At 47.3% G+C, this 12747-nt stretch overlaps 1 protein-coding gene across 1 annotated transcript in view; it reads left to right on the plus strand.

Moving 5' to 3' along the window:
* Window positions 1–12747, plus strand: part of GRIN2B (glutamate ionotropic receptor NMDA type subunit 2B) — a 1689627-nt gene that overhangs the window by 1117016 nt on the left and 559864 nt on the right. The gene's annotated exons all lie outside the window — the stretch shown is intronic.

Consider the following 12747-nt stretch of genomic DNA (forward strand, 5'->3'; position numbering starts at 1 on the left):
GGGAGAATGTCACCCCCAGGTCTTTCTCCCATGCCTGGAGGAATGTAAGTTCTTGTGGTGTTTCTGAGTTAATTAATATTGCATAGAAATATGAGAGTGAATGTCTCAGAGTCTTCCCCTTCAGGCATATCTCCTCAAATTTTGACAGTGTTCTAATTTCTGTATATATCTTTGCCTTTGTTCGCATCTAATTGCAACATCCTGAAAAAGTCTAATTCTGGAGCTACTTCACATTCAATCTCTCTTTTTGTCATTAATCGTCTGTCTTTCGAAAAATGAACAATCCTACTAATACCCCTTTGTCTTAAAGCATTAAATCTTTGATCTATTAGACCTGGCTGAAATGCTGTATTACCCAAGATCGGAGTCATCGGGCTTGGGTATCTAGACATATTTTTCTATTTTTTTCAATCGTTTTAATTGTTCGTATAGTAGCACCTATCATCGGATGTTTCTTTATTTCTACTGACATTTCAACATCTGGAATCCAAACTAATCCTTCCAGAGGTATATCCACTGTTGCTTGTTTCATTTTTATCCACAGTTTCTTATTGCACCCACACCATTCCACTATTGTAACTAAATGAGATGCTTCCTGGTACTTTACTGGGTCCTGGCGTCCAATCTCTCCTTCCCCTTTGGGCAATGTCAAGATCGTCCTTCGTATTCTCGCCGGTTTCCCCACCCACATAAATTTAAGGAACCTTGACCTCAAATCCCTAAAAAAAACTTGCAGGAATCTTAATTGATAGGGTCTGTATTAAATATAGAAGTCTTGGTAGTATGTTCATCTTTATTATGCTTGTCCGCCCAAACCAGGTAAAGATTTCTGTGTCCCATCTCAGTAGATCTAATTTTATTCATCTGATCAATGCTACATAGTTAAGTTCAAATAATTTGTTTAAGTTCCTCAATATTTTAGTCCCTAGGTAGCTTATGTGGGAGTCTGTCCATCTAAAATCAAATTGCGTCGTTATATGATGTAATAATGAGGATTTTATTTCTACTCCCATTGCCCCTGATTTCCCATAATTAACCTTAACATTGGACAATCTTCCATATTCTCTTAGTTTTGCCAGTAGGGAGGGCAATGCTATAACCGGGGATGTTGTAAAAAAAAAAAATCTTCGGCATATGCCGCCACTTTCTGTTCTTACCCCCCCTTATTGCTATCCCCTTCATATTCTGATTTGCCCATGTCTTCCATAAGAAGGGTTCTATTGTCAAAATAAAAATAATGGGCGACAATGGGCAACCTTGTCTTGTCCCATTTCGGATAAGAAATGGCTCCGAGATCTTGTCATCTATTTTAACCCTCACGCTTGGTCTTGAGTATAGATTAGAGAACCAGCTCATCATTCCTTCTCCCAGTCCTATATGCTGTAGTGTCCCTTTTATAAACATCCAATCTAATCTATCGAAGGCTTTTTCAGCGTCAGCCAATACTAATATCAATGGCTTCCTCTGTTTTTGTGCTAGATAGATCGTGCTCACCACTCGTTGTGTATTTTCCCTTCCCTCCCTACCAGGGGTAAATCACACTTGATCTGGGTGTATTAAATCTGGAATCTGGTCTATTAATCTTGTGGCAAGAATCTTAGTAAATACTTTCAGGTCGACATTCAGCAGTGATATAGGACGGTAGCTCACGCATTGTGACGGATCTTTCCCTTCTTTTGGGATGACTGTTATATGAGCTAACAATGTCTCCTTCTATATTTTCTTCCCCTCCCACAATGAGTTATATGCTGCTATAAACCTCAGAGCCAATTTCTCAGCAAACATTCTATAATATGTCAGGGTATTCCCATCCTGACCCGGTGTTTTACTTATTTTTTATGATTTTTTTGCTCCCATGAACTCCTCTACTGTAATTGGTTCGTCCAATTTCCTGGTTATTTCATCTGGTAATTTTGGCATATCTGTTTCTCTAATATATTCCCTAGCTGTTTCTAATTTCGTTTGGGCATTTTCTGGGGTAAGTTTCTCTTCTAATTGATATAATCTCTCATAGTACTCCTTGAAACTTTGTGCTGTTTTCTGGGGAACATTAACCATTCATCTATTTGCGTTTTTATTTGAACAATATGATTATGTGTATTGGCTTCTCTTAGGGCATTTGCTAACATTCTGCCTGGTTTATGACCGAATTCATAGAAAGTTCGCCTCCCCCTGGTTAATTTGGCCTTCGATTTGTCGATTAGTAACAAGTTCAACTTTTGCCGTATGTCGTCTAATTCTTGTTCAACTAATTGTGCCTGAGATTTTTTATGTACCGTTTCCAGTTCTCCAATACGTTTTAAGCATTGCATCTATCTGTTCATTTAATTTCCGTTTTCTATGTGCCCCCCATAGAGATGAAGTTACCTCTCATGACACACTTATGGGCTTCCCACAAACAAAAGGGAGTTTTTTTCCCCTGTATCATTAATTGCAAAGAATGATTCCAATTCTTCCCTCAATTTTCTCTCATACTCACTATCTTTTAATAGTGTCTCATTTAGCTTCCAATGCTTCCTTCGTATCTGCCTCTCCCAGTTTAAAAGTGTAAAAGATCCAATAGAGGCTTCTACAAGAGATGGTACTATATGCTGGGATATTAAGACATAATGGGTTCTAGTATACATCTTGTATTTCGCAGAGAAGAACGTGTAATCCCTGTCCTGTGTCAGTTGCAGGTCTTGCAAGGCCGCTATCCTTACCTTGGATGCGGGCGGGAAAAGCTGCTCCAGTGTCCTCTCCTGGACCTCGAGCAGCTTCCAAAGTGTCTCTTCTCTCTCTCTCCAGACATTTTGGCCAATCGGGAAACAGGTTTCATACCTGCTTCCCGATTGGCAGGGAAGAGGATCAATTTTGCAACAGCAAATTTTCATTTGCTGTTGCAACACCCCTAGGTGAGATTTAGATGCAATGCTCTATGTCACAAGTTCACCCTCTCTTAAAGCCTATTAGAGCCTATGGCTCTAATCAGTCTTTAAAAAAAATAACCCTGGTAGCTGCAATTCATATGCCCGGTGACCCAAAATAGACGACACATGATTAGGGGCTGCCGCGGCAGTTGTGGATAGATAACGGGCCTCCCCTGATTCTGGGTGTATGGGAAGCTATAGGTAATTAAAGCTTTGTCAGCAAGTTAAACAATAACATTTTATTCCATCATCTGTCTAACACATGGATCTTCAAACTTTTCAGCACGAGGGCCATATCATTTTTTTTTACACATATATAAAAACAGTTTTATAATGAACTATTAATTGTAGAGTCCCCCCTTACATCAGAGTCCCTATCAGTGTCCTCCCTTACAGTCCCCATAAAAGTCTGCCCTTACTTCAGAGTCTTCCTTTACATCTGACTCCCCCTTTACGTCAGGGTCCCCATCAGTCTCTCCCTTATGCCTGAGTCTCCATTGGAGTGTCTCCTGGAAAAGCTGGGCTGGAGACTGAAGGGGGAGAGGTCCAATGTGGGGGGTATGTTGAGACCATAGGCCAACCTGAAGACCAGTGTAAGCGGGCACTGATTCTAGCTGAAGGCCAGAAAATATTTTGCAGTAGGCTGGATTTGTCCCACAGACAGCAGACTGGAGACTCATGCTCTAACAGATACATTGAAATACATATTATAGTACAGCTAAAGGCTCCTCTATGACTAAACACGTTCCATATCCAGTTATTATGGAATGTACAAACCTCATAAAGTAAAAAAAAAAAACTTCTTTACCTTAACTAAGACTTAATTTGTGTCTCAAATGACCCCCCATCCCCTTCCCGATGCTGCAGTGCACAGTGGGAAGGTTTCAGCATTCAGCAACAGGAGCAGGGTCATCAATCCAGAAACAGTGGACAGGACTTGGTGTGGCCATGCAAAGGAAGAAACGTATATGGACAGCCGCACTCCAGTAAGTCTAAAAAAGACGTGCCCTTTATTGGGTAAAAAGATTGGACAGGACTTGGTGTGGCCAGGTGCTGATTGACAGGTTACAGGCATGTGAATCAGCAGTGATGATGTTGATAACCATGTCCCCTGCATCATTTAGTGCAATCAGGCACAGCCAATATGAGAGTGTCAACTCTGCAGTCCATTTAGTAACGGTGCAGCATCATTGACATCCCATCCTAGCAAGCTCCATTAGGTGGACTTCACTGAAAGGCTCAGCTGGTAATTGTTCATAACATGCAGAAGTCTGCAACCACATTTTTTTTTTTTTAAACGTGATACATACAATGAAGCTAAACAGTCTTTTCCTACAACAGAATCATATAAGAACACACTAATGCCACCTGAGAGTAGTTTTAATAAAGAAGTAAAGAGAGTAATGGCCACCTATCAGATAAAGGGGACTTGCTAGCTGAATTAGTTGCCAAGAAGCATGATAGCTGGTGATATAAAATACTGTAGTTTACAGCTGAGCCACTGGAGAACAAATATGACAACTGACCCATTATTTTAAGGACATGCTTTAACTATTAGAGCGTTACAGTCTAAACCAAGCAATGAGCATCCGCTACAAAGTATAAACATTTATTTTTATGCACTAAAAAATATTGTATATGTGCTGCTTTCTCAGGGACATAAGAGCCTTTTCACACCGACCCGCCCTGAGCGTTGTCGGTAAAACGCGGCTATTTTTACCAGTGCTTTACCGTCGGATTTGTGGCGCTTTTCGGCCGCTAGCGGGGTAGTTTTACCCCCCGCTAGCGGCTGAAAATGGGTTAAAACGGCCCACAAAGCGCCGCTACAGCTGCGTTTTACCGGCGGTACGGCGGCCGCTGCCCATTGATTTCAATGGGCAGGAGCGCATTAGGAGCAGTGAGTTCACCGCTCCTAATGCGCTCCAAAGAAGCTGCTGTCAGAACTTTCCTGATGCCATGCCAGCGCTAGGGATGAGCCGAACACCGCCCCCCCCCCCCCCCCCCGTTTGGTTTGCACCAGAACTTCGAACAGACCGAACGTTCACGCAAACTTTTAGGACCCCATTGAAGTCTATAGGACTGGAACGTTCGAATTCAAAAGTGCTCATTTTAAAGGCTAATATGCAATTTATTTTCGTAAAACGGGTTTCAGAACCCGGGTCTTGCCCCAGGGAACATGTATCAATGTAAAAAAAAGTTTTAAAAACTGTTGTTTTTTCTGGAGCAGTGATTTTAATGATGCTTAAAGTAAAAAAAAAAAGAAAAAAATCCTTTAACCACTTCCATACAGGGCACGTATACACCTTCCCGCCCAAGCCAATTTTCAGCTTTCAGCACTGTCGCACTTTGAATGGCAATTGCGCGGTCATGCTACACTGTACCCAAACAAAATTGGCGTCCTTTTTTACCCACAAATAGAGCTTTCTTTTGGTGGTATTTGATCACCTCTGCGATTTTTTTTTTTTGCGCAACAACTAAAAAAAGACCGAAAATTTTGAAAAAAATTACGTTTTTATTTTTTTCTGTAATTTTTTTGTAAATAAGTAAGTTTTCTCTTTCAATTACGGGCACTGATATGGTGGCACTGATGGGCACAGATGAGATGGCACTGATGGACATCGACAAGGTAGTACTGACGGGCACAGATGAGGTGGCACTGATTGGCGGCGCTGGCATGCGGCACTGATGGGCACACATAGGCGGCACTCATGGGCACACATAGGCGGCACTGATGGGCACTCATGGGCGGCACTGGGCACTCATGGGCGGCACTGATGGGCACTCATGGGCGGCACTGATGGGCACTCATGGGCGGCACTGGGCACTCATAGGCGGCACAGATGGGCACTGTGGGGTGGCACAGATGGGCACTGTGGGGTGGCACTGATGGGCACTGTGGGGTGGCACTGATGGGCACTGTGGGGTGGCGCTGATGGGCACTGTGGGGTGGCACTGATGGACACTGTGGGGCGGCACTGATGGACACTGTGGGGCGGCACTGATTTACTTGTTGCCAGTCAGTGCCCATTTGTGGGCACTGATTGGCATCTTTTTTTTCCCCCATTTTTTTTTTTTAGACTTTTTTTTTTTTTTTTTTTACTTTTTTTTTTGTTTTGCCCTTCCCTGGTGGGCATCCCTGGTGGTCCATGTGGTGATCCGAGGGGGGGCTGCGCTGATAAACAAACAGCGCGAACCCCCCCTGTCAGGAGAGCCGCCGATCGGCTCTCCTCTACTCGCGTCTGTCAGACGCGAGTGAGGAAGAGCCATCGACGGCTCTTCCTGTTTACATCGTGATCAGCCGTGGTTGGACACGGCTGATCACGTGGTAAAGAGTCTCCGTGAGAGACTCTTTACCGAGATCGGTGTTGCGGGGTGTCAGACTTACACCCCGCAACAACGATCGCCGCGATGCGCGCCCCCGGGGGCGCGCAGCGGCTGAGAATCCTGAGGACGTCATATGACGTCCGGTCAGGATTCTACAACCACTTTGCCGACGTCAATATGTCATTGGCGGGCGGCAAGTGGTTAAATATCGTACCTGCTGGGTGTTACTATAAGAAAAAAGTAATTTAAAACTGCTTGCAGCTTTAATGTAATGTCTGCAATATGGATGAAAATCATTGAGAAAAATAGCATGCGTTTCCCCGCCCCCCTCCCCCAGGTCATTACCAGCCCCTTTGGCCCTATATACTTTAAACAGCAGTATACAGGCGGTGCAAACAAGACAGGGACTGTAGGTTTGTTGTTAAGTATAATCTGTTTGTAATTTTGAACTGGCACTTTTTTAAAGTGTAGCTCCAGCCAAAAAATCTAGCTTTTTGGAAAACATAGAGAGGGGTTATCCCCCCTGTAACATTTGTTTTGCTGTCTGTGCGCATCTGTTCAGAAGATTGCACCTCACTTTCTGTCCCAATGGCAAATGATTTTTTGAAAATTTGGGTTTTTTGGTGCCCCTCGGCCTCCTGACTGTGTTTTAAAGGTTCAGCTTCACATCTATGCGATGCATCAGAGTATGTGCCTCACTGCAGAACAGCCTATTAATTTGAGAATGAACTGCCTGCCACCCCTCAATAGCACCAAAGTGCATGGGCCTTTTTTTTATTTTATTTTTTAATGCCGCTGCATCAAAATGCATGGTGCTTTTGTTAGCATGCATTTTTATTTTTGTTATTTATTTTTTATTTACACACATTTTATTTATATATATATATATAATGGGCCAGATTCTCGTACATCCGCGCAATTTTGTGCAGGCGTAACGTATCTGATTTACGTTACGCCTCCGCAACTTAGACGGGCAAGTGCTGTATTCTCAAAGCACTTGCTCCATAAGTTGCGGCGGCGTAGCGTAAATCGGCCGGCGTAAGCCTGCCTAATTCAAATTTGGATCAGGGGGGCGTGTTTTATGTAAATCTACTGTGACCCGATGTGATTGACGTTTTTCCCGAACGGCACATGCGCCGTTCGTGGAATTTCCCAGTGTGCATTGCTCCAAAGTACGCCGCAAGGACGTCATTGGTTTTGACGTGAACGTAAATGACGTCCAGCCCCATTCACGGACGACTTACGCAAACGACGTAACTTTTTAAAATTTCGCCGCGGGAACGACGGCCATACTTAACATTGGTACGCCGCACTTATGCCTCATATAGCAGGGGCAACTATACGCCAGGAAAAGCCTAACGTAAACGTCGTAACTTTACTGCGTCGGTCAGGCGTACGTTCGTGAATTTGCATATCTAGCTGATTTACATATTTCGACGCGTAAATCAGCTTACACGCCCCTAGCGGTCAACGGAAAAATGCAGTTACGATCCGACGGCGTAAGAGACTTATATCTAATGGATATCTATGCGTTGCTGATTCTAAGAATCAGGCGCATAGATACGACGGGTCGGATTAGGACTTACGCCGGCGTACATGGCGCTGCGCCGTCGTAAGTCCTTTCAGAATCTGGCCCAATGTGTGTAAATAAAAAAAAAACACAAAAATAAAAATGCATGCTAACAAAAGCACCATGCATTTTGATGCAGCGACATTAAAAAATGTAATTAAAAAAAGGCCCATGCACTTTGGTGCTATTGAGGGATGGCAGGCAGTTCATTCTCAAATTAATAGGCTGTTCTGCAGCAAGGCACATACTCTGTGGGGCTGATTTACCAAGCCTTTACTCCATGACTCATGGAGTAAAAGCAGGAGTAGCAGCCGTTTGGTCATTTACTAAAGAAATACGCTGCTAGTGCAGTGTATTTCCCTAGTTACTAATGTGCTCCGTGCGCCCAGGAGAGGGTGCATTGTGCACCAGTACAGACCTGGCGCACGGCACATTGAAATGTAAATTGCGGGGGTTTGGGCGGGAGTTTATTAGGGGGGGAGGTGGGGGGATGCAGGGGAAGTGAAGTGACGTGTTTGAATGTGTTTGGCGGGCCGAATTGAAAGTGTTTTTTGAAAACAGATCCCCGTACGCTTGCACAGTGCGCCTGAACCTCGGGAGGTTCATTTGCATACTGGGCATGCGTAGAGAGAAAAGTCAGGGATTCCCGTGCGCCTTCTCAGTACGCCGTGAGAATCTTGGTAAATACCAAGCGGCGTACCCGTGAATGCACTGCGTGACGCGGCGCACGGGAATCTCCGAGCTGTTTTCAGCCATGAAGGGGAACTCCGCGCCAAATTTCAAACTTGAAATCGGCGCGGGTCCCCCTCCAGGGCTACATTAGGCTCTTAGGCTTGGTCCGGAACGTGAGGGGTTAAACCCGCGCCGATTCGGCGTGGGGTTCCCCCCCCCAGATCCAAACCAAGCCCTCATCTCAAGCACGCAGTCTGGCCCGGACAGGAATGGGGGTGGGGACGAGCGAGCGCCCCCCCCCTACTGAGCCGTACCAGACCGCATGCCCTCAACATGGGGGAGTGTGTGCTGTAGGGGAGGGGGGCACTGCCCCCCCACCCCACAGCACTCTTGTCCCCATGTCGATAGGGACAAGAGCCTCTTCCCGACAACCCTTGCCATTGGTTGTCGGGGTATGCGGGCGGGGGTTAATCGGAATCTGCGAGCCCCCTTTAATAAGGTGGCCCCCAGATGCCGGCCCCCACCCTATGTGAATGAGTATGGGGTACATCGTACCTCTACCCATTCACCTGGGGGAAATGTAAAGTTAAATAAAACACCACACAGAATAAAATATTTTATTAATCAGCTCCGGAGCCCCCCCTTTCTTCTTTCACAAGGGGGGGTTTCTTCTCTCCCGATCTTCTGCCGGGACCCTGGGCTTCGGTGAATTTTGCCGGGGGAGGGCGCCATCCCTCGGTCCTCTCCGGAGCCTTCCGCCGGGTGCCCCCACCCCATTTAAGCTCTTTTACATTAGGGGGGGGGCCATCCAGACTTCGGCGACTTCTGCCGGGGGATGGCGCCTATCCCCCGGTCTTTCCGGTGCCTTCCGCCAGGGTTCCGGTCTTCCTGGTCTTCTGCCGGGGGTGCGCCAACTCCCCGGTCTTTTCTCTGCTCCCTCTTCTGCCTGGCTCCCCCGCGGAAGCCAGGGCTTTCTTCCGTCTTCTTTCTTCTCTCTTCCTTCTTCTGCCTGTCTCCTCCGGGAGCACAGGGCTTGTCTGCGCTGTCCTCTCCCTTCTCTTCCATTGGATGTTGACACGACGAGGTTCCGCGCTGACATGCCGTGTCAGCGGCGGGCATGGACTTATATAGGGCAATGCCACCATGTGACCTCAACCCATGTGACATCACATTCCCTGGGCATGATGGGAATGTGATGTCACATGGGTTGAGGTCACATGGTGGCATTGCCCTATATAAGTCGATGCCCGCTGCTCAGACGGCATTCCAGCGCGGAACCTCGTCGTGTCAACATCGAATGGAAGAGAAGGGAGACGACAGCGCAGACAAGCCCTGTGCTCCCGGAGGAGCCAGGCAGAAGCGGAAGGCACCGCAGAAGCCCGGAGGGTGGCACCCTCCGGCGGAGAAAGCCCTGTGCTCCGCGGAGGAGACAGGCAGAAGCGGAAGGCATCGCAGAAGCCCGCGGGTGTCGCCCCCCCGGCGGAAAACACCGTAGAAGCCCGGGACCCTCCCCCAAAGGCAAGGAGCCTCACTGGTGAAGGGGGGTCCCGGTGAAAGACGGCGCTGCACCCCCCCGCAGAAACCGACGAAGCCCGGGACCCTCCCCCAAAGGCAAGGAGCCTCACTGGTGAAGGGGGTCCCGGTGAAAGACGGCGCTGAAGACCCCCGCAGAAACCGACGAAGCCCGGGACCCTCCCCCAAAGGCAAGGAGCCTCACTGGTGAAGGGGGTCCCAGTGAAAGATGGCGCTGAAGACCCCCGCAGAAACCGACGAAGCCCGGGACCCTCCCCCAAAGGCAAGGAGCCTCACTGGTGAAGGGGGTCCCGGTGAAAGACGGGGCACCCCCCCCGCAGAAACCGACGAAGCCCGGGACCCTCCCCCAAAGGCAAGGAGCCTCACTGGTGAAGGGGGTCCCGGTGAAAGACGGCGCTGAAGACCCCCGCAGAAACCGACGAAGCCCGGGACCCTCCCCCAAAGGCAAGGAGCCTCACTGGTGAAGGGGGTCCCGGTGAAAGACGGGGCACCCTCCCCGCAGAAACCGATGAAGCCCGGGACCCTCCCCCAAAGGCAAGGAGCCTCACTGGTGAAGGGGGTCCCGGTGAAAGACGGCGCTGAAGACGGGGGGTAGGTGAACCCCCCCGCAGAAAGCGACGGAGCCCTCCCCCATAGGCAGGAGCCTCATGGTGAAGGGGGCTCCGGCAGAAGACGGCGAAGCCCGGGGCCTAATGGGGTGGTGGTGGGGGGCCCCGGCAGAAGACCCCCGGCAGACTAATAAATTATTTTTTTAATGTGTGTTGTGTTTTATTTATTTACATTTTTTCCCCCAGGTGAATGGGTAGGGGTACAATGTACCCCATACTCCTTCACATAGGGTGGGGGGCCGGAATCTGGGGGCCACCTTATTAAAGGGGCCTCTCAGATTATGATAAGCCCCCCGCCCGCATACCCAGACAACCACGGCCAGGGTTGTCGGGAAGAGGCTCTTGTCCCTATCAACATGGGGACAAGAGTGCTTTGGGGTGGGAGGGCAGTGCCCCCCTCCCCCACAGCACACACTCCCCCATGTTGAGGGCATGCGGTCTGGTACGGCTCAGGAGGGGGGGGCGCTCGCTCGTCCCCGCTTCCATTCCTGTCCGGCCAGACTGCGTGCCTGGGATAAGGGCTTGGTCTGCATCTTGGGGGGGACCCCACGCTGGTTTTCGGCACGGGTTTAACCCCTTATGTTCCAGACCAAGCCTAAGAGCCTGGTATGCACCTGAAGGGGAACCCACATTTTTTTTTTTGGTCTGGAGTTCCCCTTCATGAACAGCGATCTGTCATTTACCCAAGTCAGTCCCACCCCCCCTTCAGTTAGAACACACCCAGGGAACATATTTAACCCCTCCCTCGCACCTAGTGTTAACCCCTTCCCTGCCAGTGGCATTTTTATATTAAGCAATGCATTTTTATAGTAAGCAATGCATTTTTACAGCACTGATCGCTAGAAAAATGCCAATGGTTCCAAAAAAGTGTCCGATGTGTCCGCCATAATGTCGCAGTACCGATAAAAATCGCTGATCGCCACAATAACTAGTTAAAAAAAAAATATAACAAAAATGCCATATTTTGGAGACTTTTGCCAAAACCAATCAATAAACGCTAATTGCGATTTTTTAGGAACCAAAAAGATGTAGAATATGTATCGGCCTAAACTGAGGGATTTATTTATTTTTTAGAATATGTATTTTTGGGGATATTTATTATAGCAAAAAGTCAAATTTTTTTTTTTTTTTTTTTTTTTTTAAATTGTCGCTCTATTTTTGGTTATACAGTAGCTCTAAAAATTCAAAAAAACGCAGAGGTGATCAAATACCACCAAAAAAAAAAAAAAAAAGCTCTCATGCCATTGCAGCTTGGTTCCTACATGTGTGATGAACTGAGTCTGCTCAAACACTTAGAAAAAAATTATCCTTTCTTTTTAAAAGGTGAAAAACACTTGGATGTGGTTTGGGTTAATACCAGGTGTGCGCAATTACAAGCTCACCCAAACTAGAGACTGCAATTTGTTCATGTGATTTCAATTGCTTCATTACTAGCACTGTTATAAAAAGCATGGATCGATCATTCCTCAGCTGCCCTCAGAAGGGGCAGGCTGGCAGAAATGCTGTTGCTAAACACAAATGTGGTTTGTTGCATGTTTTTTTTATTTTGCCAATGGTTTTTGTTTATTTTTAAGTGATGTTCACTTTGATGTATTTGTCTATGCGGCCTTATTTTATGAAAAATGTGTCAAGGAGGTGGGCGGAGCCTAGTGGGTCGGTCATGCCTGACTAGAGCTCCGCACCGTGACTGGAAAAGACCCGCAAATAACGGAGGAACGGAGCAGGTGAGAGCCGGGAAAACCGCAGGAAAGGCTAACTGAAGGGTGAGAGAACATTTTGACACCAAAATGGTGTTAAACGGCACAAAAGGCAGAGGGAAAGCACATAGCAGCAGCGGCGCTCAGCATCCTAAGAGCGCTGCTCTGAAAAAGGCCCCAGTCTCCTCAGATGCCCTCACCTCAGGAAAATCTAAATCCACCTCAGCTAAAGCATCTAAACAGATGGCTTCCCTGAGGAGCACCGCCACAGACAGTGAGGAGGAGGATGTAGCGCAGGATGGTACCTCACAAATAACTCAAGGGACAGCGGTCCCTAACAGCATAATGAGACAATTTGAGAAAATGCTTCACAAGGCACTGCAGAATACCTCAGATCAGATTACAACTAAGCTCACTAAAGAAATCAGAGAGCT

Source organism: Rana temporaria, chromosome 7 (assembly GCF_905171775.1).
Source record: "Rana temporaria chromosome 7, aRanTem1.1, whole genome shotgun sequence".
NCBI classification, from domain to species: domain Eukaryota; kingdom Metazoa; phylum Chordata; class Amphibia; order Anura; family Ranidae; genus Rana; species Rana temporaria.